Here is a 26131-nt window from a genome sequence, read left to right as displayed (position 1 = left end):
CTCTCTCTCTCTCTCTCTCTCTCTCTCTCTCTCTCTCTCTCTCTCTCGTGTGTGTGTATATGTGTGTGTGTGTGTCTGTGTGTGGTCCATACACTAAAGTAATGTGAGGACAAAGGGAACCATAGGTCATAAATTAGTGAATAAAACGTTTGAACGACACCCCCTAGCTGCTATCCTCTTCTAGAGAGGTACACGCCTTTACTTTTATGGACAGTTTAAAGCAATTGTATCCATCATATATGCTTGTAAGATTTATAATTGTCTTCGGTCTGCATGTAAGATTTGTGTTCTCATATAAACTCAATAGCCAGAGCCTCATCAACATGATGAAACACACAAAGTAATGTTTTATTGGAATAATGGTCAACACTTAATAGCTCCACTCATTTCCTTATGACTTTGACTAAAATTTCCCCTTATGATACCCAGAATTATTGAGATTCCTCAAGTAAAAATATTCCTAGGAATTTACTGTCTTTATATATTTATTATAGGTTATGAGAAGCTGTGATCAATTAAGTAATAATGTGCATAGATTTAAGGTTCCTATAGATCGATTTTAATAGCAAGTGGGGCTAGATTCTGAGGCTTGTTGAAGATGTGAATTATAAGACGGGAAGGAAACAGGGTTTTCACAGATTAGAAGTGTGTGTAACAGTGTTCCTTATTATTAGTAGTATGGTATCTTCTGCTGCTTCAATGGATAAAAAGCAGAGTGGCTGGAGGAGATATGGAACCACAATCAAATGCCTGAGAAGAACTTTGTAAATTCAGGATCTAGCCAAAGCACACTGGGGCCAGATTAGCTCAAGATCAATTTCTAGCCCTAAGTGAAGTGAGGCTGAAGGTGGCAGAGGCTGTATGTATCATCAGCTGTTAAAGCTCCACTGGAGAATTTCAGGCTTCTCCAAGGAAAATGGGGGAATCTTGTCCTGTCCTTGCCTCTGGCCCTGGCTCTGTTCATTCTCCTCTCCAAAAGCTGCCTGGCAGAGTTGTCCCCAGTCTATTTACCTATTTGAAACTAATCATGTGTGTGTGTGTGTGTGTGTGTGTGTGTGTGTGTAAATGTATGCATGTGTCTCTGTGTGTCTATATGTCTGTGCAGGAAAGAGAAAATATACATGAGGTGGCTGTTTTAGTTTAGATTTTCTAGAATGATACCTGAAGCATGGATTTAAGGGAAAACAGTTTATTTGGACTGTACGGATGACAAGTAGATCCTCAAAAGTCATCCTAGACCAGTTTCTTAACGAATTATGATTGTGGAGGCTGGGCACCTGAAGGTAATGTGGTCCATGGGCAGATTGATGACTCCACCTACTAACACCTGTGAGAAGGATCAAGTTACATGTTCAACTTGTAAATTATTCTAGATGGAAGGGAGTCTGGGAGTCAGTGGGCACCTTCAGAAAGACTGTCAAGAGTCCTGGGGCCTCTTCAAACTCTTCTGACTCATCGTGTCTCACAGGGCTGGTCAGGTGGCTTCTCTTTATGAGAGTCTCTATCTAGGGACTGGTATAATAATGGCCTTTGTCACTCTTGGGAAGAAAGGTGCCCTGACCCATGATGCTGTGGGACTAGGAGCTCTAATGCCTGTGTGACACTCTTCCTATTTAGTCTTCAATGTGTTGAGTCAATAAGGCAATCCTAGTCTAGATTTTGGGATACTAAGTCTCATTAAGCCAGTATACTAGAATTACCATGGCAGTAGAAATTAGGTACTAGAACATGTATATTCCAGATCATTCTTCAGTTTTCCAGGCCTTTCCATCTCCTTCAGGAAATAAAGAAATAGGTGTAAAATAGGTCTGGTTCATTCATGACCCAGAAAGACTTAGTCATACATAACCTGAGGATAAATTAACTCTTCTATGCCATAGTTCTATGGCAAAGGATAGTGGAATGATATTGGAAAGCTGTAATATCAGATACTCCTAGACTTACAGAGGAATGAAGACACAATAAGCCCATTGCAAATAAAAAAATCCTTCTAGGTTGAAAGGTCATTGAACACAGTACCTCTAAATGAACATCATAGCTTAGCCTCACCTACCACATATGAACCCAGAACACTTACATTGAGGTTGTTTGATACAAAATTTACATTATTAGAAAGTGTTGAATATTTCTCTTGAGTCACTGAATTCTGCACTGAAAGTAACAAGTGGAATGGTCACATGGGTACCCAGTTGCATTGTCATCGAGATGCAAAGATAGGGGCTTTCTGCAGCTTCTCTACTCTTATTATATCCACTAAAGTGGGATGAGGACTCAGATGACCCATCACACCCTCTAACATTAGCAGACTAGGGTAGGGGTCCTGCTGGAGTTTTTTCTTTAAACTTTTATAAATGTAGGACTGTCTTTAAACACACAGTAGTGTATTTATAATACTAAATTATACTTGCCATACAAAAGAGGAATCCTACTCCTGAGTTTTGACCCAAGAAATGAAATGAATGGAATGAAAGCTGAGACTCATGTGCAAAGCTACATGTACCTGTTTGTAGCAGGTTTACTGATGGTTGGTAAAACAGAGAGAGAACTAATGTATGGATAATGGGTGTGCCAATGACATAGTGCAGTGCAGCTAGCCAACAGACTCCTAAAAGTAAAAAGCAACAAATAAGCATCCTGAGCAGCAGCGTGAAGGTTTCTCCAACTGGTACTTGATGTAGGAAAAGCCTGTGTACTATACAGTCCCACATACATTATGATACTTGTGAAAAGGCAGAGTTGTGAGGACAGAATATGGTCCTGTGCTTGCCTAGACTTTCCTAACTCTAACCTTAGGAACACATTGGCTTCATGGAAACAGCTCAAAGGCTTTTACAGGGTGAGAAACTGTTCTGCACTGCATGGCTGTGTACACCTGTCAAAACTGGCTGAATACATTACACCACAGTGACCCCGTTCCCCAGAACTAAGAAACAGGAAACTGGTAGATCTATATTAGGTCACTAAGGTAATAGTGACATGAGAAGGGAGAGAAAGGCATCAGAAGTGTTATAAAAGCCACCAGAGGTTTGGCCGTGAGGTTATAAGATGTCACGCTGTCCCTCGTGGAGCCCAAAGTTGGTAATAGGTCCTTAGGGCCATAAGTTCTGGTCTTGAGCCCTTCTTAAGATTTTTCTATTATTAACTATACAAGCACTGCCCCCCTCTCTCTCTCTCTCTCTCTCACACACACACACACATACACACACACTGACCCACTCACACCCAGAGCCATAGCAAGCTTTGCAAAGGGCAAACATTTCCATTGCTGCCAAAAGGTCAGGCTGAGGATGAAGCTCAAAACCTCGAATTTGTCCAGCTGTCATCTCCCCGTCTCAGTCAATACTATGAATGTCCAGTTCTATCCTGAACATACCTGCAAATACATCTACTTGGAAAATACTGGCAAATAAATTTAGAGAGGTTTAAAGTGGGAATGAATACCTCAACTTACGGGGTGGAAAAAACCTGTGTCCTGCTCCTGTGGGCAACCCAACCTGTTTAAACTGCTAAAAACACTCAGGCAGAACAAGGAGAGCTGAAGAAATAAGCCTTTAAGAAAACAGTTCCCTCAATATTCCTAAGTTTAATGGCTCAATATTTAGCACGAGTTTCATAACTCTGGCTTTTTTTTTAGGCAAAGGAAGCTAGGGGAAATGGGAATACAGTAAGGGGTTTCAAGACACTTGCTGTTTGTAAGCCTTATTTTTTTTAATGCACCATGATGCACATACCCTTGCCAGGCATGGGGTCAGGCTGTTTCCTCGCAGTGAGCACTCAGGAGGCAAGGAGGGAAACTAGGTTAGGCTAGCAGGGAAAATATGAGGAGCCTGGAAGACGTCATCTCAAGGTCTGACCACTATCCTCCATTACTTTTGCTTCTGCTCTCTATTTCCTATACTCCTAACAGGACCCCAGTGATGTGACACTGATGCTGAAGTATACATGGGCCCAAGAGGCTTCAGTCTAATAAAACAGAAAGACATCAAATCACTGATGACAAAAACCTGAGGTGAGGACTGTCACTGGATACCAAATCGACTGAGAGGCCAACGACTGTGAACATGAACTGTCCCTATTTGTCTCTGGCTTTTACCTGTGAGCTGTGTAGACCTGGGCAAGCTATTTAATCTCTCTGAGGCTTAGATTTCTGTCTTAGGTGATCATAATTACCCAAAACATGTGTAGGGGTAAATAAAAAATTGTGCAAAGAACTTGGACGTTACCCGACTCATAGGACACAGACGTAGACAATTGTAATGACAATAATTTCACGAGAAGGGAAAGGCTAAAGGTGACTCCAAGACAGTAGTGGCACTGTATTATAATCACTGTATGCTAGTGTAACAAGTAGTTAATCAGCTCATAAAGGGGAAAATGTTGATTTGGGCTCATGATTTCAGAAACTTTGATCTGAAGTTGATTGACTACATCGTTCTAGTACCCTGTGTGGAGAGCATTCTGCAGAACAACCTGCTCATCTGATAGTTATAGGAAATAGAGAGACAGTCAGGAAGGGTCTAGATCTTAGTATCTCCTTCAGGGGTCTATTTCCACTGACTTAACATTCTCCTACTTGGTAGAACATCTTCCACACTCCATTCTTTTCCGATAGTGCCACAGACTAGACCCCAAAGATTTCCGTGACAAAAGCATTCTAAGATACTATTAAACTGTGTCAACTCTTAAGCCTGAAGGTAATTTATTTTGCTTCTTCTTGAGATCCAGAAATTTAATATCATAGAAAAAAACACTCAGGAAGCAGTGAAGGATGTTGCTGTTGTGTATACACTGGGCATCTGGGTGTGCTCCAGTCAGTCTTCCCAGCTCACTTGCATTCAATGAGGATGCATCTAAATGTGTCAAACTTCATTGCACTTTTAGTCTAATCACTAGAACTTCTACTGCGGCTTTTGGTCTCATTTTCATTTACTAAATAACAACACACACATTCACACAATGAACATTGATATTCATGCATGCACATGCACACACTCACATTCGCACAAGGCACATAACCATGCATGTACATACACACATTCACAGTCACAAAATGTACTCATATGTGGGAGTAAACAGACACATACACACATATACACACACAGGAGTAAAATCAAAGTCAACAGAATTCTGTGGTTACCAATAATGTCAGAGCTAGAGGTTGTCAGTAGCCTTCTATGTGTATGACCAGGTGGTGGCCTTGCTGATATTCTTCCTTACCATGAAGTTATGTGTGGTAGAGTTCTATCATGTGTGTGGATTCATCAGTTGGATGTCTTAGACTTTTTAACAGGAAAAAAAAAAGACTTAACTGGGGAATATATTTTCAGTACCTGGAAAGATAAAGTTTTGGGAACCTTCAGAACACTTGACTTAAGATGCCTTCAGATACTCATTTCTGGTATTCACTACAGTTCTCTGTAATTCAGAATGAAACTCTCCAAACTTTCATTCAGTATTTCATTTGGTGTTAGTAGTTTGCCTATTTGATACAGATACACTAATATGTAAGCATTCTGTGTATATGTTGAATTTGGAAAATTTTTTAATTCATAGAGACAACAAAAATCAATTATAAGTTGGGTTTTAGAATTAACAAATGGAGGCTGGAGAGATGGCTGGGTGGTTAAGACCACTAGCTGCTCTTCCAGAGTACTAGGGTTCAATTATCAACACCCATATGTCTGCTCACAACTGTCTGCAGCTCAAATTCCAGTGGATCTGACTCCCTCACACACACATATGTGCAGGTCAAATACAAATGCATATAAAATAAAATGAAATAAAATAAATATAGAATTAACAGATGTTAGGGTTTTTAAAATCAAATGTTCTTGTAAATAATCAGTTTATTTATATGGGCACCATATAAATACATACATACATACATACATACATACATACATACATACATACATAAATCTCGCTGGCAGATACAAATTCTTTAACTTCCTGCATGTGTGTAGACAATGCACACTCTTCAAGAGAAAGTACTGACATGACTTCCTCTCTTTGCTTCTGTTTCCAGTGCTTGCTGTGAAAGCATTTCTTAATAAACTTGCTCATCTGTTTTTGGGCTTTGGGCAGAGGTCTAAATAACCCTTACCCCATTTTTTTAGTACTTTATACATGCTATATTTGAAAGAGCTTGTTCAAAGACAGGACATACAAAAGCATCCACACGTTCATGTGGTATGAGATGACCTTAGGCACATTGATGTCTGCAGACCTTAGTTTCTCCATCTGTAAAACAGGAGCAAATCACACCCACTTCTTGTAGGGCTTACCAACTTTTCCATGCACTTGGGACTTAGCAAGTAATAAATAAATGTTAGCTCCTGGGCTTCGTTTATTATTTCCCTTTTAACTGGCAGACCTCCTGGAGAGTTCATAGTCCAGCACAGAAGCAAATACAAGTCTTTACAAGGTCTACGTGCCACAAGAGACCCTAGTACAGAGAGAGGGCAATGGACTCTGAACAGGAAATGAGGAAGCCTCAAAGGGAGAGGTGAACCTTGCTTCATTTCCTGAAGAAGAAATACAGTTTCCCCAAGAGAAGAAAGGAGAAGTCACAGACATAGCAGACAAAGGAGAGCACAGGGTTAGATGTGTCATGGATTCAGGGCGATAGATGTGGGCTAGGGATGTCCTGGGGAGATACAGAGCTCCAAAGTGTGCACACCTTCCTGTGCTTGTAGATAGCAGCTGGCTTCTTTCTTGGAACTTAAATTCGAAAGTTGAACATCATTTGGTTATTTGTGACAAGCCCTTTCTGAATGGTTCTTCTTTCTCCATACACTATCACATTCCCTTAACTCTGAAGCCCACTGACAGGTCTCTGGTGGACAGATTGCTTAAGTGCAGTCAGGCTGCTGTGAGTCACATTGAGGTTTTGGTCATAGCACTGACATTGACAACTACAATCACTTAGAATTGGTTGGTAGGTTTTCCAAGCTCTAATGATCAGACTACAGTGTATAGTATACACCCTTGCTTCTGACCCTTCTGTGGTCATGTGGACCTGGTGAGGAGGTGCCTGATGATGTCATTCAGAGAGCCCTGTTGTAGTCCCCCCACCCATGTGCTACCCCACCTCTGTTTGGTCAGTGGTCCAATTACACTGATTAGATTATTTCTAGTCTTCTGCCCTTTCTTGGTCCCCAAGGCTGTGTTCAGGCAATGGAAGACTGTGGCAGCATATAGAAACAGCAAGAGAGAGTGGAAAGCCGCATGGCTTATTTCACTCACTTCCAGCTTTTCTCTGGTTCTAGTGGTGGCAGAGTTCATCTGTGGCCACAGCTCTTGCCAGGTGCCCCATCCTCCTGCCCAGACTGTTCATTTCCTCCCAGTGAGTCCTTCAGCTCCCTGTTGCTACTGTCAATCCTGATGACCAGCTCTTCTCTCTTGGATGCTTTTCTCCTGCCAACATGGCCATTCTGAGGCTGATACTAAGTACTCTCAGTCTAACCATTTGGGACAGGCCACTCCTTTCCTACAGAGATCCCTAATAACCTAACTCCTTGCTAGTCCAACTTTTATCCTGAGGTTGCTCAAATGAAGCAACAAAACAATGATGTCATTTTACGAATTAGTCTTTGGGTATTTCCTATAAGGAGTTTTGACAATATTAAGACCGTCCTACAAGTTTTCTCAGATTGCTTTCCTAGCTACTCAATGTTATGTCCTCTTTTCTCACCTGTCAAGTCCAAATTGTGCTGTACACATACTATCAGACATGTGGCCGTCCCTGGACCAAGTTCTACTTACCAGTGGGAACACTCATAGAAACCTAAGGGTTCCTCCCTTAGTGGCTATCATTTGTTAACAGCTCCTCAGCTAGAGGTGGGACTTAATGTATACCTTCCCTCTTCACATTGGGATTTGGGCTGGTTTGGGCTTCCACATTCTATCATAACTATGGTGAGTTTATATGTACAGTTGGCTCAAGCTGTTTCCTTATTCATCACTTCAGGCTTTCCCAGTCTTTCTATTGTCTCTTCTGAAGTCAGTGATCTCAGAGCCCTGGAAGGTGAAGATACAACATAGATTTTTCATGTTGGTCTAAGCATTCATCCTAAATGCTTTTATTCACTGTACCTTAGCCAGTTATGTGCTTCTCTGTTAATCACCCTCTAGTGCAAATAGACATTTGACTGATGAGAGTTGAATGCATTGGTGTATGGGTATAAAGATAAGTCATTAGAAGTCAATTTAATACTAATGTCCAATTAGCAGGGTAGTTGTAGTAGGTTCTACCCTATGACCTAGGATTTATCTACCACAGGTATGGATATCATCTTAGAAAGCAGAATTTAAATGCAATCAGAAAGTGGTTGTTTACTGCCACGATGGTCCTGACACTATTGCACCAGTGAACATGTCTTGCCGGGATAGTTTTTATTGGAAATGGATAAGATTTATAACTACTTATCCCCATGAAGGCTAGCCAGTAGGGATGAAACTTTCAGATCAGTACTAGCTTGAAATCTCCATGGTCTATGACTCAGGTATTTTATGTGTTCAGCAATAGGGTCTTAACATCAAATTTTGAGTGGTACGTGATAGTATTGGCAATAGCCTGTAATGTTTGTGGGTGTCTTAAACATCAATTACCAACAATCTGAAAGGAGGCAAGGAATAAATATGAAAGTAAGAATACATAACTCCAAAGATCTTTTGAAAAAGTCACATGTGAGCCTGCCTACTACTGAAGAAGCTGTAGTGTGTGTGTGTATGTGTGTGTGTGTATTTGTTCACGTGTATATGAGAGTGTGTTTATGTGTATGTGTTTGTGTGAAGACAGAGAAAGAGGAAGAGGGAGAGGGAGAGAGATAGAGAGACAGAGAGTGACAGAGAGACAGAAACAGAGAGACAGAGACAGAGAGACAGAGACAGAGAGACAGACAGAGAGACAGACAGAGAGACAGGCAGAGACACACACACACAGAGAGAGAGAGAGAGAGAGAGAGAGAGAGAGAGAGAGAGAGAGAGAGAGAGAGAGAATGTAATTATAGTCTATAATGGGTCAACAGTGCCCTGGCTAGACAGCACAGGCTAAAACATAAAACTCCAGTGCCAAGAATAGGTTTCCTCCTCTGGGCTGTTGACATCATGTATTTTGATATAATCTTTAGAAGATTCTCCTGGGGACTTAAATATTAGCTGCTATTGTCATTACAGCCATTGTTGAGGTGCTAATTGATGGCATAATTAAGAATTGTCAGGTCTGGAAAGTGTGGAGGGCATTGCCTTGTACAACCCTTACATTTATATTCAAAGAAACTGAGGCCTATAGTGCTTACTCACATACTCGCAGTTTACAAGGAGCAGAGCTAAGGATAGTGTCTGTCCACATTGAAAGGGGGCCAGCTGTGTTTACATCTATTCTGTTTGACTTCTTTAATTAAGCTGTTGATTCTCTCGATGACCTCATCCACTTGTTTTAGGCATGAGTTACGTAAGCCAGTCTTCTCCACGAACACTTTATTTGCCCCCTCTGAGAAGCGCATCATACTGTCCCAAAATAAGCATGAATTCAAGAGAATACCCCCATTTCATTGCTCCTCTGCCTGCTGCTGACTCATTTACTCCTGGGCCTGTAAGCTTGCTCTCATCAATCACTCCTCCTCCGAAGAACTCTCTGCAACTGCTGTCCTGCCTCACAGTGTCCCTGTGGCTGGAGCTGAACACCACTCCCACAGAGGCTTCCCTGTTAACCAGTGGAGGCCACTTTCTCAGGCTCTCACCTCTGCACACAGAATAGACTCAGTTTGGGAAGGCTTGGGATTTCAGAATATGTGTCAGGCTATCCGGCTATGGGATGGAAACATGCTAGCATGCCTATTCAATACCCAACCTGAAAGCAACAGGAGGAAAAGTGAACAATTTTGTCCCATCTTATCTTTAATAGACATCAGGGTTTGCTGGATTTTTAAACAGATACACAAACAGCCATACATTTCAGGGGGATGGGTCTTCCCTCTCAAAGTGATTACAAACTTTAAATTACCTTCTTACCGTGAGTCTCCAATACATACCAGCTTGGAACTGTGGCCACCAGATTTAGGTCACACAATGCCTGTTTCTATTCTGTCCACGTAAGAGATTGATTTGAGGGCAAAACAGTAGCCAATCCGTTTCTTTCACCGAGTTAACAAATCAGATCAGGTAAAGCAGGCAAGTTGGGAGACCAGAGCAGGCAAAGCTTCATGTCCTCTCACAATCTTTCCCCTCAGCTTCTAAGAGATGGGGATCTTCCCAGTAGGTGGGACGGGGATTGCTGCCACTGCAGGTGCAGGCAGACCATGCCTTCTCTCAGCAGCTTTATCCCAGGGCCCCTTTCACTGGTTAGCTGAAGCACATTCTTAGTGCTTGAAGCAAGCCACAAACATGTCCACCTCATCACCCTTCAATGTTAGAAGGAGAAAACGGAGACTTGAATTTTCTACCGTCATTCTTAATCTGTGCTATGTAATCGGTGTTTGTTATTGTGATAGAAACACGGTATCTATATTCTTAACAAATTTTGCAGTCCTTTCGAACCGATTCCCTTACAAGGATGAAGAGAGTCAAAACAGTAAAGCAGGACTGAGAAAGGAGGGAAGGACAGTCTGTGATACAGACTATAGGCTGTGCGTTTTTACATCCATTGACTCATAGTTCACATGAGGCAAGTGAGGTAAATGGTACCAGGTCTGCATGGGCATCACAAAGGGTCTAGTAAAGTAGGAGGGATTAGGACTCAGGTCCATACCCAACACACTGCAAAATCTTGTTTCTAATTTGCATAAAGGGTTCATATTCCTTGACCTTCTTCCAAAGTATTCTGTAGACAAGGATCTGCATGCCATCGGTTTGTTCTGAGAAGGAACTAAAGAGAAATTGGTGGAGAAAAGATGGGTGGATAGTTAGGCTATGAACGAGCAAAATGATCAGAACTGCCCTGGTTAGGACCAAGGGGCCTGGGTGTCTCTTTTTCCATGGGCTAAGGGTTACTTTTGGAGCATTTGCACAAGTGGGGATCAGAACTCTGTGGTGTAGCCCAACTGCAGGGACCTGTTCCTGAATTAGGAATTCCCTGTAGGTAATTGCAGGAGGGTAAGAATCATGGTAGGCCTACAGGAAAGAGTATTCAGGGACATGGTTGCTTGTGTGTAAGACATCATAGAGTTCAGTGGCAACATCTTTTAATTTCTCCTCTTACAGAAGGTGACTGTAAGGATGACAATTGTCATTCCCTTAGCAAGAAAGCATATGGGAAAAGATCTCACCACATTCCAAATGCCAGTTGCCATTGCTGTCATCTACATACATTCTGTAATGAACAATCTCATTTTAGAGCATGAATTGACACAGACTGACTAGGGAAATCAGGGTCCCTTCTTGGTCTTCTTAGTCTCCTTAATGAAAGAATTTAAGAAATTACTCAAATGGAAGCTCACATACAATTTTATTCAAGTCTGAAAAGCAAAACATCCCACGGCAACCAACCTATTAGTTTTAGCAGCTGCCAAAGGAGAAAAGAGGAGAAAACGGAGAAAAGCCATGCATTTTGAGTTACCAGTGTGGAGGTCCATCACTTGGTGCCAGACAGATACATAGAACATTCTTAGCTTCTGAACAGTATTCAAAAGAAAGAGACAGGGAAGAAGGAAAGATTTTATTGCTCTCAAAGGTGGGCAGATCTTACAAACATTAGAGCAACCGCAAGACAGCTTACAGTGTCTTCTCTAGGGGCAAGAATTCTGGGAAGGAAAGGTATATTATCTTATTTATTGCATCATTATTCTGTTTTCTTTAGCATGGTTTGAGGTGAGGCAGCCTTCCTAGGAGTGGTGCCTCCTTCCTGTTGGGTAGCCCTTGGCCACATGATTGACCCAGCCCAACTAAACTGTTAGATCCCCAGACAGGTCAAAGATTCTATTCTCTTGACCAGAAGAAAATTTTCCCTAATAGGCTTTTATTGCTTCTCTACAAAACTTCCTCTGCATGTATTATAAAGGGTTTATCAACAATGTATGTTGCCTCGCATTGCCCAAGTGGTTAAACAATAGCAGAATTTTCAGAGTTTTGACATTCCTCAAGACTTTTGAAGACTTAATTTGCTTTTTAAAAATTAGGAAATTACAGCTTGTCACAGAGTGATATGTTAAAACTGTTACACAGGTTTACTGAGTGCCCCATGAGTGTATGTATTTCATAAGTATGAATGTATGTGTGTGCTTATGTGCGTATGTTTATTTGTATATATGGGTGTAAATGTGTCCAATGTATGTGTGTTTAGGTTTTATTTGTGCATGTGATACATGTCATATATACACACACATCTACATGCATATACATCTACATGTATGTGTATGTATATGGATGTGGGGATTTATTTATCCAGATACTTGGTGTGCTGGCTAATTTTATGTCAACTTGACACAAATTAGGCTTATCTGAAAGGAGGAAACCTCAGTTGAGAAAATACCTCTTCAGACTGGCTGTAGGTCATTTTTTCTTTTAGTGATTGGTGGGTGGTACCATCTGTAGGCTGGTAATTCTGGATTCTATAAGAAAGCAGGTTGAGCAAGCCATCAGGAACAAATCAGTAACTATCTCCCCTCTATGGCCTCTGTATCAGCTCCTGCCTCCAGGTTTCAGCCCTACTTGTGTTCTTTCCATGACTTCCTGTAGTGATAGACTACTACAATATGTAAGTATAAGCCAAATAAACCCTTTCTTCCTCGACTTGCTTTTGGTCATGGTGTTTCGTCATAGCAATAATAGCAACCCTAAGATACTTAACATTTCCCACCAGCATGGCATAAGCTTCCAGCCATGTGAACCCTCTGCAGTCCTGTACCCTGCTTAGATACTGAAATGATGCCTCTATTACCTGAGACAGACCCTGCACGCACACACACACACACACACACACACATACACACACACACACACACACACACACACACACACACACACACCCTGAGTTTTGGGAGTAGGTCCTAGGTAGGAAGGATTCTCTTTCCCTCATATGTTCTTTTTCTTATGGTACTACATGCTGACTTAGAAACAGTCACTCTGGCTCAGTTTGTTGTTTCGTATGCTCAAAGAGAAAAGAGAGACTAATTTCAATTTTAACAGGTATATTATATGTATGCCATTTGGGAGAAGAAAAAGCTGTAAGAATTTAAGGATGTTGGAAAATTTTAAGTGTTTCTCAACCATTTGTGTTTCATCTTTTAGGAACTCGCTGTTTAGTTTCTTTCTCCATTTTAATTGGTTAATTTGGTATTTTTATGCTTAACTTTTTAGTTCTTCAGATATTTTATATACTAACCTTCTATAAGATGTATAATTGGTATACAATGCTTCATTCTTTGATCAAATGCTTTTGCTCCTTACCTCCCAGAAACTACTCAGTTCTATGAAGTCTCATCTATGAACTTTTGATCTCTTTAGTGCCTATGCTCTCTCTTTTCTGTTTAGAAAGCTCATTCATGTGCAAATGAGCTCAAGTCATTGAGCTACTTTCCTACTTTCTCTTCAATCAGATTCTAAGATATGTGGTCTTATGTTGATGTATTTGATCCATTCGGAGTTAAGCTTTGTTCAGGATGATAAATATGTGTCTATTTTCATTCTTCTGTATGTAAGCTCTTCAGTTTGACCAGCACCATTGACTTGAAATGTGGTCTTTTTTGTCTTGTTTTTGTTTTGGTGTGTATTTTTTCTTCTTTGTACAAAAAAAAAATCACATGTCTATAGGTATGTGAATTTACGTGCATTCCTCAAGTATATTGTATTGATCAAAGTGTCTGTTTTTACATCAGTACCATGCTGTTTGTATTACTATAGCTATGTAATATGACCTGAAATCTGGAATGGTGATACCTCCAGCAGTTCTTTTATTATTCAGGATTATTTTACACATCCTGGGGATTTTGTGTCTCTGCATGAGTTGGAACTTTTTTTTAATTTTTGTGAATAATAGTGTTGGAATTTTGATGGAGATTGAATTGAATTTGTAGATTGACTTTGGTAGAGTGACAATTTTGACAATATTAATTCTACTGATCCACAAGCATGGGAGATCCTTATATTTTCTTATGTCTTCTTCAGTCTTAACATTTTTATTATACAAGTCTTTCATTTGCTTGGTTAGAGTTATCCCAAGATTTTTTTAAATGATATTTTGAAAGGTACTATATCCCTAGTTTTTTTCTCAGTATGTTTGTGATTTGTAAATAGGAAGGCTACTAATATTTATGTATTGATTATATATTCTAATACTTCTTCTGAAAGTATTTCTCAGCTATAAAAGATCCCTGGTGGTATCTTTTGTGTATAAAATTAGGTCATCTGCAAATGACAATAATATGTCTTCTTCCTTTCCTATTTGAATCCCCCTGATATCTTTCAGTTATCTTATTGCTGTAGCTAAGACTTCAAGTATTACATTAATAAGGTATGGAGAGCATGGACAGATTTTTTCTTGTTCCTGATAATGGTAGAAATGCTTTGAGCTTTTCTCCATTTGGGATTATGTAGTTATGGGCTTGCTATAAATTTCCTTTGTTATGCTGGGGTATGTCCTTTATGTCACTAGTCTCCTTTACCTTTTATCATGAATGGGTGTTGGATTTTTGTCAAATGCCTTACTTCCATCTAGCATTTATTGCTGGTGGGAATTAAAACTCTCATAGCTCACATGAACTTCAGTGTGGAGATTACTAAAAGAGCTGAAAATTGACCTATCATAAGATTCAGCTATACCACTTTGGGAAATACACTCAAACAATCTTACATCTTATTTCAGATATATTTGCTAAACTATGCTTATTCCTTTTGTATTCTTAATAACCAGAAATTAGAAACAATCTAGATACCCATTAACTGATGGATAGATAATGAAAATGTGATACATTTATACAATGAAATATTATATAGTTACTAAGAAAAATGAAAGTATGAAATTTGTGGATGAATTAATGGACCTAGAAAAAAGTCATCCTAAGTGAGATAACCCAGACCCCCAAAGACAAACATTACTGTTTTCTCTTATATGTGGATGTTTGCTTTCAAGCTTTAGATATGTGTGTTTCATTTAGAATAAACATAAAGATGATGTAGTTAGTAAAGGGCCAGGGAGAAAGAGAGGATATTACAAGGAAGGGGAAATAGAAATAGTATTATAAAGAGATAAAGCAAAAACTAAAATAGTAGAATTATATGGGGAAGACACTGTGAAGGCAAGGTAAAGGAGGGAATATGGAGAGGAATAGCTAATGCTACTGGTATTTTGAAAACCAGATAGAAACCTGCTACCATAGTAATTTCCTAGAATGTATATGTATATGAAAGGAATTTAAACATAGTCACTATAAAACAAACGAGACAGCACCTCAGTAGACACATTACAGAACCAAGTAAAAGCTCCAATTTTTAGAATGGATTACATCTTGTAGTTTGCTGGATCCTCTCAGTAACCCAATATTAAGATTCAGGTGCTGAAGATACCACTAACTTATATCATTAAACATAGAGAAACTGAGCTGGTACCCAAATAGGAGTTTCACTGTACTTACTAGTGTTTGTAATGCTGGAAGTCATTTTCAGAATGCAGGAGAAGAAACAATCATCAATTTCACCCAGCTACAAGCCCTATAGCCTACAACACAGTCTTGCCTTCAAGGTATACTGGTGGAATAGTGGCACAAATGTTATAGAACCAATTACCTTTTTGTTGGATTTAAGACAAAAATCCATGAGACTTAACCCATATATGGCACTGCTAAAGTGGCCAGGAACCTGAGACTAGATAATTGGCAAGCCTAGAGGTAAGCCTACGATTATTATTCTGCTAAAGGAACATAGAATAAAATGATTCTAAATGACACACTGCCATACCCGTAGGTCAGTGCTTCCCTCAGCCCTCATCAGAAGTTTCTTCAAGCAGTGGATGATAATTAACAGAGAGATTTGTACCATGTGCAGAGAGGAGAGACTTTGGAGCACCCAGTTCTAAATCTGATCTCTTTGTCAAACCTCAATCCTCATGGTTCAGGGATATATGCAGAAGAGGAGAAGGAAAAAATATAAAAGCCAGAGGTGGTGGATGACTCCAAGGAAGTAGTGGCTTCCAGACACAACAGAACTGATGTGCATATGAACTCACAGAGACTGACAGCACACACAGGACTTGCACAGGTTCATACCAGACAGAATTCCAGATAGACTGGAAAGGAAAATTGTATGTATTCCCACCCCTAACCAAGAAGTTATTTGCAATTAACACCTGCTGAGAAAGTGAAAATCAGGGTTTTTTTTTTCCGCCCCAGTAGAGTATCACTGGAAATATCAACTGTACTCCTAGGCAGGCCTCATGACCTGGAAGTAGTTGACCAATCCAAAACAGACTCCATGTTTGTGAGTGTGGGTGGATGAGACACACACACACCCCGACACACAGACACAAAGACACAGAGACACATAGACACAGAGAGAGGGGGGGGAGAGGGAGGGAGGAAGGGGGAAGGAGGGAGAGAGAGAGGGAAAACATGGACATTCGTGAGTGTGCACTATTATACAATTTTTTGTTTTAATTTTTTTGTTTAGTTGACTTTTTTCTTGTTTTAGTTTGTCTGTTTTGATCATCATTATTTCTTTTTTCCTGATTTGTTTGTTTGTTTTGAGAAAGGAAGATGGAGAGAGACAGAAGGAATCTGGGCGGATAGAGAAAAAGGAAGATCTAGAAAGGTTTGGAGATGCAGAAATTATGATCAAAACAGATTTGTATAAAATGTTTTAAATAAAATCTAAAAATTGTAACTATTAATTAATGGAGTTTTATATCCTATTTGAGTGGTGAAAAGCTCCTGACCAAAGGGATAGAAGTGGCTTATTCAAGGCCACCCAGATTCTGGTCTGTTTCTTTCTTCTGTACCAAAAGGTTTGTGTTTTCTCCAAAGTCTACCAAGTACTCTCCATGAGAGCTTGGGAAAGACCCATAATGTGCTGGTTAATCTCTGTACTCCTCCACCAAGGCCTCTGCCTGTCTTTGCCCTGCTTTGTGTCACATCTAACTACTGGTCACTGCTTCCTTTCCCCTTTGCTTTCAGCTAATGGCAACAGGACTTGGATATTTGTGTCCCACATTCTCATGAGGATTTCAGGTTTGATGGGAATCAGGCTCTTTGACAATGGCCATGTGATCAATAACCAGTGGCTTCCTTACATGGCTGTGGTTCCTTCTGAATTCCTGTGCCTCTGCCAGAGGTACACACCACAGGCAGTGTTGAGAAGGGTGAAAAATCTCCCCATCACTGCTGGTCCTGGTAATTCCTGCTCCTTGGCGTTCCTTCACCCTTCTTCCCTCTGGATGGTTAGTCTGTCTGTTAATGTCTTTTCATGGACTGTCAGATAGCATCAGCCATTCTTATTGAGACAGAAAGTGAGCAGAGGATCAGAGGATCTCTTACTTTGAAAATAGGAAATTAAAAACTATCTTGCCATGGTTGAATGAGGGTCAAACAACACTGTATACAAATGTACCCCATGTGACCCAGGTGAAGGTTTTAGTATTGGTTGAATTTGTTTGTTTTTGGGAGACAGGGTCCCTCCCTAGTTCTAGGACTTCAGACATAGGCACCATACTTTGCTGAAGGCTTTTTTTTTAAAGCAGCCATCATTTCAGGGGTGCAATCTCACTGTATTTAATTCCTTAAATAAATGGGGCATATTACAGTTGCTCTCGATCGTCTTTCTCCATCTCCAAGGAAATCCAGTCTGACACTATGGCAGAGTCTTGAAGTATTCATTTTAAGAATTGGTCCCTTGATCTAGATGCAAAATGGTGAGATCTCAGGTCTCTGGGATTCTTCCCTCAAGCATCTGCAGTAATTGATCTGTAAATGGTGCCCTGCCTCTCCCAGTCCCACCTGTTACTTGAAAGCCAAACCAGAGTGACTCACCAGCAGCCTAATGCATCAAAGAAGGGAAACAAGTTCTTAATAGGTGGGGTGGGTGCCCCAACTGCACTTGAGGGTTTGGGGCACTAAGACCAGCCCAAGAGAAAAGGCAAAGGGCAAGTGTCTGCTGGAAGCAGCCTACTCTCCCAATGGTCATTCTTTGAATAGTTCTCTTCCCCATTTCTGCTTTGACTGGTCTCATCCCCAAAATACTGATCCTTAGTCTTCCTGGGATTTCACTCAAGAACATCTTTGTCTCTTCAGTATAAATCTGTTAAACTCAGTCAAGTTCTACTGAGCTCTCCGGGTTCCCACAGCATGCAGGTGCTATGTAAGATGCTGGGAAACAAAAAATGATCCCGACCCACCTGAAAGGTCATGCGCTCAGGGTAAAAACAAACAAAAATAAAAAACAAAAGCAAAAAACACTAAGATAAACTGTGAAATTGCCTGATAAATTAAGGTATACATCTCAAAGAACCTGCTAATCAGAGAAGACCCTCTTTTAGCTGGCAGTGGCTATGCTTTATTAAGGTTAGAAGTATAGGCTTTGAAGCCAGTCGGCCCTGTGTTTAGGATTCAGCTGTAGAAGACACATGCTTTCTGACATCTGGCCACCTCTCCACCAAGTATAGGCTGGAGTTGTTTGGATAAAAGATCCCATGTTCTCCCTTCAGAGCTATGCTTATTGACCATTGGCACCTTAAAATCTCTTAGACGTAGTGAAGTTTCATATTTGCAAAAGTTGGCCATGAGGCTGCTACTTCTCTTTGCCTGGAAGGTCAGTTGTGAGCATCTAGTACCACACTTACCTCTGCCTATACATTTTTTTTTCATCTCTAGAATGAGAATAATATGAAGGCCATACATATCATGTGATGTTGACTATTCACATAAAATCGTAGTGCATGATTTCTCCTGGCAAATATCTATTTACTCTAGGGAGAATACCACTGACACGCCAAAGGAACAATTCCATCCAAGTATGGCTTGGTAAATCCTGAGTTTATTGAGATTATTCACAGGGTTGTGGGTGGCTCATAGGCAGCTGCAACTCTACTGAAGAATTTTATCTCCACAATTCCTCTCTGTACCCTTGGGGAAGGTCTTTGTGAATCTTATAACTTTCTGAGCTTCCCTAGTTTGTGTGTATTCTTACACATGGAAGTCTTCCTTTTACCTCCAGGAGGGAATAATCCAATTCAATGAAACTAGCTGTGTGAAAGATCTGCTCCTATGACTATTTAATTGTGGCTGGAGTTTCTTCTCGGGTTCCTTTTGATGGTCTCAGGGAGAACCCGGTATCCCATATATTGCAGATTGTTCTGGTTAATTCTTCTTCTTTTTTTTTTTTTTCTTTTGGTTTTTTGAGACAGGGTTTCTCTGTGTAGCCCTGGCTGTCCTGGAACTCACTCTGTAGACCAGGCTGGCCTCGAACTCAGAAATCTACCTGCCTCTGCCTCCCAAGTGCTAGGATTAAAGGCGTGCACCACCACTGCCTGGCTACTTCTTCTTATCATATTCAAATTCCCCCAACAAAGCAACATTAAAAAAACCAATTCTATCAGCTGGTGTGTGCTGCCTGGTTGGTGATCCTGTATCTGAGAGATGTCTAGAGAATATTATTATCATTTGCCTCTTTGAAATGATAAAATCCAGTGGTTGACACCCATTGAAATGATTTGCAGGATCATAGAACAATGTTAAGAAAATGCTGACAGTAGGTTCATGAGAATTATTGATTTTTTTCTATTAATTACTGCTATTGATTTATTTTAAATGGAAAAAAACTGTTGTGGGCATTGTATTATGAACTATATTATGAACCAGGAATCAAGAAAATGTGCTAATCATGAAAAACCTAGAGCAAGGTGTAGACTCCCTTCTTTCTGATGGATGGGCTGTTCACACCTCAAACTAGGTTCCAGGTTAATTGAGACTGCTGATCCTCCTACAGGGTTGCCCTCCTCCTTAGCTTCTTTCAGCCTTTCCCTAATTCAACCACAGGGGTCAGCAGCTTCTGTCCATTGGTTGGGTGTAAAGATCTGCATCTGACTCTTTCAGCTGCTGGTTGGGTCTTTTGGAGGGAGAGCAATCATAATAGGTCCCTTTTTGTGAACACCCCATAGCCTCAGTAACAGAGACAGGTCTTGGAGACCCCGCCCCTTGAGGCCATCAATACATATACAGCAGAGGACTGCTGGGTCTGGGTTTAGTCAGAGAAGATGCACCTAACCCTCAAGAGACTGGAGGTCTCAGGGAGTTTAGAAGTCTGGTGGGGTGGGGGTGGTGGGTGGAGACATCCTCATGGAGACAGGTGGGCAGGAAGGAAGTTTGGGATGTGGAATAGTTTGTAGGAGGGGAATAAAATCTGGAGTTTAAAACAAATAAACTTTTAAAAATCCTTTGCTAAGGATGTCTCAACTTCCTTTGGGGAGGTGTAACTGACTCTGCTTCCCAGGAATCAGAAATAATTAGTGACAGATGCAGACAGAACAATCCTGTTGGCCAGAGGTGACCATCAGATTGCTCAGGAAGGAAAGAACATGATGAAGTGGTGACCTACAAGCCCCTGGCATAGGTGTCCAACCATTTCAGTCCTGAGAGACAGGGATTGAATTTCTAGGGTTGCTTGAGAGAGCTCAGGACATGTTGCAGGGTAAAAGGAAGGACATGAGGTGAGGAAAAGGTTTCTGCCATGTTACTGAAAGACACATGATAGCTCAACAGAGAACCAAGAGTCAGGTTTAATATTGGCGCTGCCCCACACTTAATAGTTGAGGTCAATGGTTTATCAAGTCCTTCCAGAGGGCCACAGAAAGGCCAGGCAGCAGAGCAGAAGGCAGCAAGCAGGAAAGGCTGAGCTATAGGAAACAGAATCAGAGCTCCCAGAAGTCAGTTTACCTGCTGATATCACTAGGAGGTACTCCTAACAGCCCTGAAGCCAGGCTTTGCTGGTTGCATAGGTCTCTAAGGGCCTTTCAAAACATGTCCTTTCCCAACACAAGAGTTACATTAGCACAGATGCTTCAAGTTGATAAATTTCCATAGACGATCACCCAGCTAGAGTTAGACACAGCACTTGCTATGACTTAATATGTCTTCATGTTGGGGTGACCCCCAACCATAAAATTATTTTCGTTACTATTTCATAACTATAAATTTTCTAGTTATGAATTGCAACATAAATATCTGATATACAGGATAGCAGATATTTGACCTCCAAAGGGGTCATGGCCCACAGGTTGACAACCTCTCCTTTAGATGAAGTGAGTGTGTGTGGAATGAAAAGGGGAACAAGGCTAGAGACCCAGGATGTATTTGGATTCGAGCAACTGCCCTGGAGGCTTGGAAAGAAAAGTAGACTCTCCCACAGGGGCTTAAGTGCAGGGTGTAAGATGGCACCAACTGAGGCAGGGAGGCCTTTTAGTTTGTGAGGTGGGAGTTCACAGGATGGTACACAGGAAGCCTGTGTAATACAGTTTCTCTCCAGATACTTTGCCTATGTTAACTGTTGAGCTAGAAAACACAACAGGAAAGAAACTTCTGATAGCAAAGGGGCAGAAACGGGAAGGGCATTCAGAGGTCAGTCACTATGACGGACTTTGTGGCCTTGTTGGTGGTACAGAGGGTGTATTTTTGGCCTTTGGGTCTTGTGAGCTGAAAGAAATCAGGAAAGGGAAGCTGAGCATTCAATCTTGTATAGATTGGGGGTTAATTGCACTGTTTGTAAGTAAAAATTTTCAAGGCTTTCCAACAACCTTGGTAGTGCTGACATTAATGCATAGATGTCCTGAACCCACAGAGAGGCTCTGCTCTTTGGCTCCTTGAAGGGTATCTGCCATTAGGAACAGAGACTTGGAATGTTCCAGAAATCCCTTTAGCAAAAGCAGCCTTCCATCCATCCAGCCAACATCTATGGAATATACTAAATCTCAGCCACTAGGAGAGCAACTGTGTAGATGAAGCCCACTGGGGCCCACACTGTATCCCTTTGCTCTGTCTTTATCAGCAGATGTTGGTCAGTATGATGCTATGAACTCATCTCTTCTCATCTGTTTTGTGTTCTGGGAAGTAAACCACATTTAAATCCAAAGGGCTAAGTACTCAGCTGCTTTTTCTAAGGACTCAAACTTGATTAATTTTTCCCTCAAGCTTTAACCTGTCACACACTCGATTTTAGATAGATGTCTAGAGAATATTATTATCATTTGCCTCTTTGAAATGATAAAATCTAGTGGTTGACACCCATTGAAACGATTTGCAGGATCATAGAACAATGTTAAGAAAATGCTGACAGTAGGTTCATGAGAATTATTGATTTTTTCTCTTAATTATTGCTATTGATTTATTTTAAATGGAAAAAAACCTGTTGTGGGCATTGCATTATGAACTGTATTATGAACCAGGAACCAAGAAAATGTGCTAATCATGAAAAACCTAGAGCAAGGTGTAGACTCCCTTCTTTCTGATGGATGGGCTGTTCACACCTCAAACTAGGTTCCTAACACACAAGTATTTGTTCAGCTCTATCACAAATGGCCTGGGGTGTAGTCACAAATGGGCTGGGGTGCAGTTCAGGCTAAGTGTGTGTTTAATAGGCATAAGGCCCAGAGTTCACTCCCTAGCACCAAAAGGGCTAAAGTTACTCTATTATCAACGTACTATAGCTGCTTTATGGAAAGGGGAAGGCGGACCAGTCACCGTGCTTTGTAAGAAAGCACAAGTGAATGAAATAATTTATTTTGTAATGTCTGTTTTCCTCTTGGTCAGATTTTTATTTCGTGTCTCCAGCTGTTTCTCCTTTGGAAGAAGCAAGCCTATCTCATTGACACTGAAAGTGAATCATGCAACAAGTCTTACTTTTTTCCCTTTGAGAGATATTTTTATTAATTTAGTTTTGTTTCCATTAATTTTAGCAACAGGAAAGATACAGACTTGTGGCAGATAGGGGCATGATAAAATGGAAACATGAGTCCTTTGTCTGTTAGTAAACACCATGTAGAAACTGACAAAACCCTCATAGACTTTCTAGAAAGATTGAGTGTCAAGAGGTCTTTTTCTTCCTTTATTTTTTCCTAAAGCTTATTAGGTGTTTACATCTCAAGATGGACAACAGACAGCTGGAGGAAGGCCTGAGTTGCATATTGACCATCTGTTATTACTGTGAAAGCATGAGGCTGGCTGGGAGAAGCGCCAGGACTTGTAGAGGCCTTGCCTCACCTGTACATACTTAGACCACATTGCCAAAGAGGTCCACATGCCATCAATGAATAATGAACTTTTGAAAGATATGAAGTCTCCTCTAGCATTGCTGATAGCATGCTCTGAACTAACTTAGAGTCATTTAACCCACCCCATTCTCCTTCTCCCATCTTTTAAAATTAAAAGAATACCTTACATCCTTGGATTTATCAGGACCCAAAGCCTTCTCAAACACTGAGCCGGGAGTGTGATGAGCTCTTGGTGACCGGAAAGGGACTCTATCAGCAGCACAGGATTTCAAGCTAATTTGATTAGGATATCAAACCAGCATGCTTGAGATTCTGATTTCTGTTAAGGAGCTAGCCCCCTTAGGAAGGGAAACGATCTAACTTTCTTGACCCTCCATTTCCTTCTCTGTAAACAAAGGGATAAGGCGCTATCTGGTCATTTCCAGTTCTGCCTCAGAGAAAGGTCAAAGTCATTTGACATTGTCAAGGACTTGCTTTTCTGCTTGGTGAGATAGGCGGTTCTGAGCTTACATTCCCTTCTTTTAAAATGTACCCATCCTTCCTGCTTCTCAGTTCTCCTTACCTCTCCATTGCCTTCTCCTCACAGCTGCACAGTAAAAACCATACAAAAAAACCATGCAAAGTAAAAACCATGAAGCTGCATCTCATTGCCTCAGGGTCCTGTTGTGTGTTTTTCCCAACAGACTTAGTTGGAAGACTGCTAAGCTGCCTTGCTACTTCCGGTTGTTTGTTTGTTTGTTTGTTTTTGTTGTTGTTTGTTTTGTTTTTATGGCTTCATCTGACTTACATTTTCTGTTAAGTTTCTTTCTGTAACTGACTTTCATTTATTCTAATTCAGGAAATAATTTAGTTCGTTATCCCACATGCAATAAAAATGATAGCCCTTATGTGTCTTTTTTTTAGATGCTGCACATTAGGAAAGTCCATTCGGGTTTGCCCGAGACACGTTGCTTCAGCAGATTTGCTGCATGCCTGTTCTAACTACTTCATATGAGTATTAATCATGTGCCTAAAGGAAACAAACCAACTTGAGATGGAATTCAGCTCAGCAAATGTTTGCTCAGTATCACTCATGGGCCTGGTTTGGGTGCTAGGTGTACAGAGGGTACAAAGATGTATCAGAACCTGTGACAGAGGAGGCCAGAGAAAGTGGGAGAAAATTTGCTTAACCTGTCAGTTTACTTGTATGGCCCAAGAGCAGGAAGAGTGCTTGGTAATCTGAATCCAGAGAAAGTGGTGGGTGGGTTCATTGGTGGCTTCTTTGGTAAAATATTCAGGGTCTGTAAGGGTGATGTTTTTCAAGTCCTGGAATGAATGGTTCAGTGGGTACAGTCAGGCCTTCCTCCTTTGGCAGTGTGGAGCCATGGAACGTTTTCCCCGATGCCACTGTTGCTTTGGAAGGATGAACAGCAGGAGTGTGTGGGGCAGTGAGTAGGCAGGCTATGGGGCTGGAAGAGACTTCTCCCTGTCCTTCTCTTAGTTGAAACACCTCTTGCCAATCCCTACTCCATGTGGTTGCAGAAGCTCATGGCTATAAAAATGTGTTGACCCAAGAGGTTTAATATTAACCAAAGTTATAGTCAAAGTCAATTCAGAGGATTCAAGAAAAAAAAATCTGATGCTAATAGAGAAATAGAAGTCAATATTTGTAATGTGAGTCACAGGCTTGAAATAGAAAGCTAAAACACATCAGCCCTGCAGTTCCCAGCGGGCCATGGGCTACACAGCCAGCAGGTCTGCAAAGTAGGCTGACCACCCTCCAGAGCTATTTTAAAACCTCCTCTGGCCCCTTCCTCTAATTGCTAAATTCCAGAGGTTGCTATTCCCGGGGAGCTCACCAGATAGCCAGCCCTGGTGACATCATGGCTGCTTTTGAGTGGGTCAATGGAAAAATGATTTTTCCCCCCTAGCTGTGAGTAAACCTTCTCTCTAGTGACGTGACATGGAACTAACTTATCATGATTTTGTTTTGTGATCTACAGTTCACTTCACAGTGGCTGTCATTGTTTAAGGCCTAATCATTTGCTTGTTGCCTGAGTGGAAAAGGCAAACAGGAAGAGAGAGAAAAACAGAAATATCCAAAATTATAAATGGCTTTTCGTTTTGCTAAATATTTGATATATTAATACTAGAAGGGGGTATGTTTCCCTCTCAGGGATCTTGGCAGAATGGGGAGCTTCCAGAATTTTCCTTGATAAGATTAGCTCCATGAGTACATGTAATGTAGCTTTGTCCTGGCTCTGAGGTCAATCTTCAACTGACCACTTTACTAACATACTCTTAAAGAGTGAGAGAATTTATGAAAATAAAGGAGAAAAAGAATAGGTCATCATGAGCCTACCCTGTGAGTACAGGACAACTCAGTAAAAATTGAGGCAGGCTCAACATAGTCTCAAGTTTACAACTCAAACTATCACTTCAGTGAATCCTCTGAAGACCTAAGCAAGGTATAATACCTCCATCTTTCTTGGTCCTCTTTTATTTGTTATCTAGGAATCCCAGTTTGCATCGCTCAGCTTGGACAATGTCTTCTTAAAATAGAAGCTATGCTACCTGGTGCTGAGAGTAAAGATGGCCAGGCAAAGAAGAAACAGGAATGGCCATAGTTGAGTCAGAACAGAGATAACTATAGCTGATGAATCAAGGTAGGCAAGCAGCCAAAATGTTCTGCCTTGAAGTTGGTAATTTTTCTTCCCTTCTAGTACAGACCTCACCAAGGCCAAGTAGTTTATCTTAAGTCACCTATCCCTGACCCAGCATCTGCTTCCTCATCAGCATGATGGAATGATCATAACCGCATCTCCCTCAGCATGTTTGGAGAAGTAATTAATGCTTGCTAGGTGTTTTGAGAGCAGTGATAAAAGACATCTACCTACCCAGGGTGTCATTATATTGTTTTATTTTCCTCTTCATAGCCAAGATCCAGTCTCTGATAATTTAGAAATG

This window comes from Grammomys surdaster, unplaced genomic scaffold (assembly GCF_004785775.1).
Source record: "Grammomys surdaster isolate TR1022 unplaced genomic scaffold, NIH_TR_1.0 129, whole genome shotgun sequence".
NCBI lineage: Eukaryota > Metazoa > Chordata > Mammalia > Rodentia > Muridae > Grammomys > Grammomys surdaster.
Note: the sequence above shows the minus strand (reverse complement) of the source record.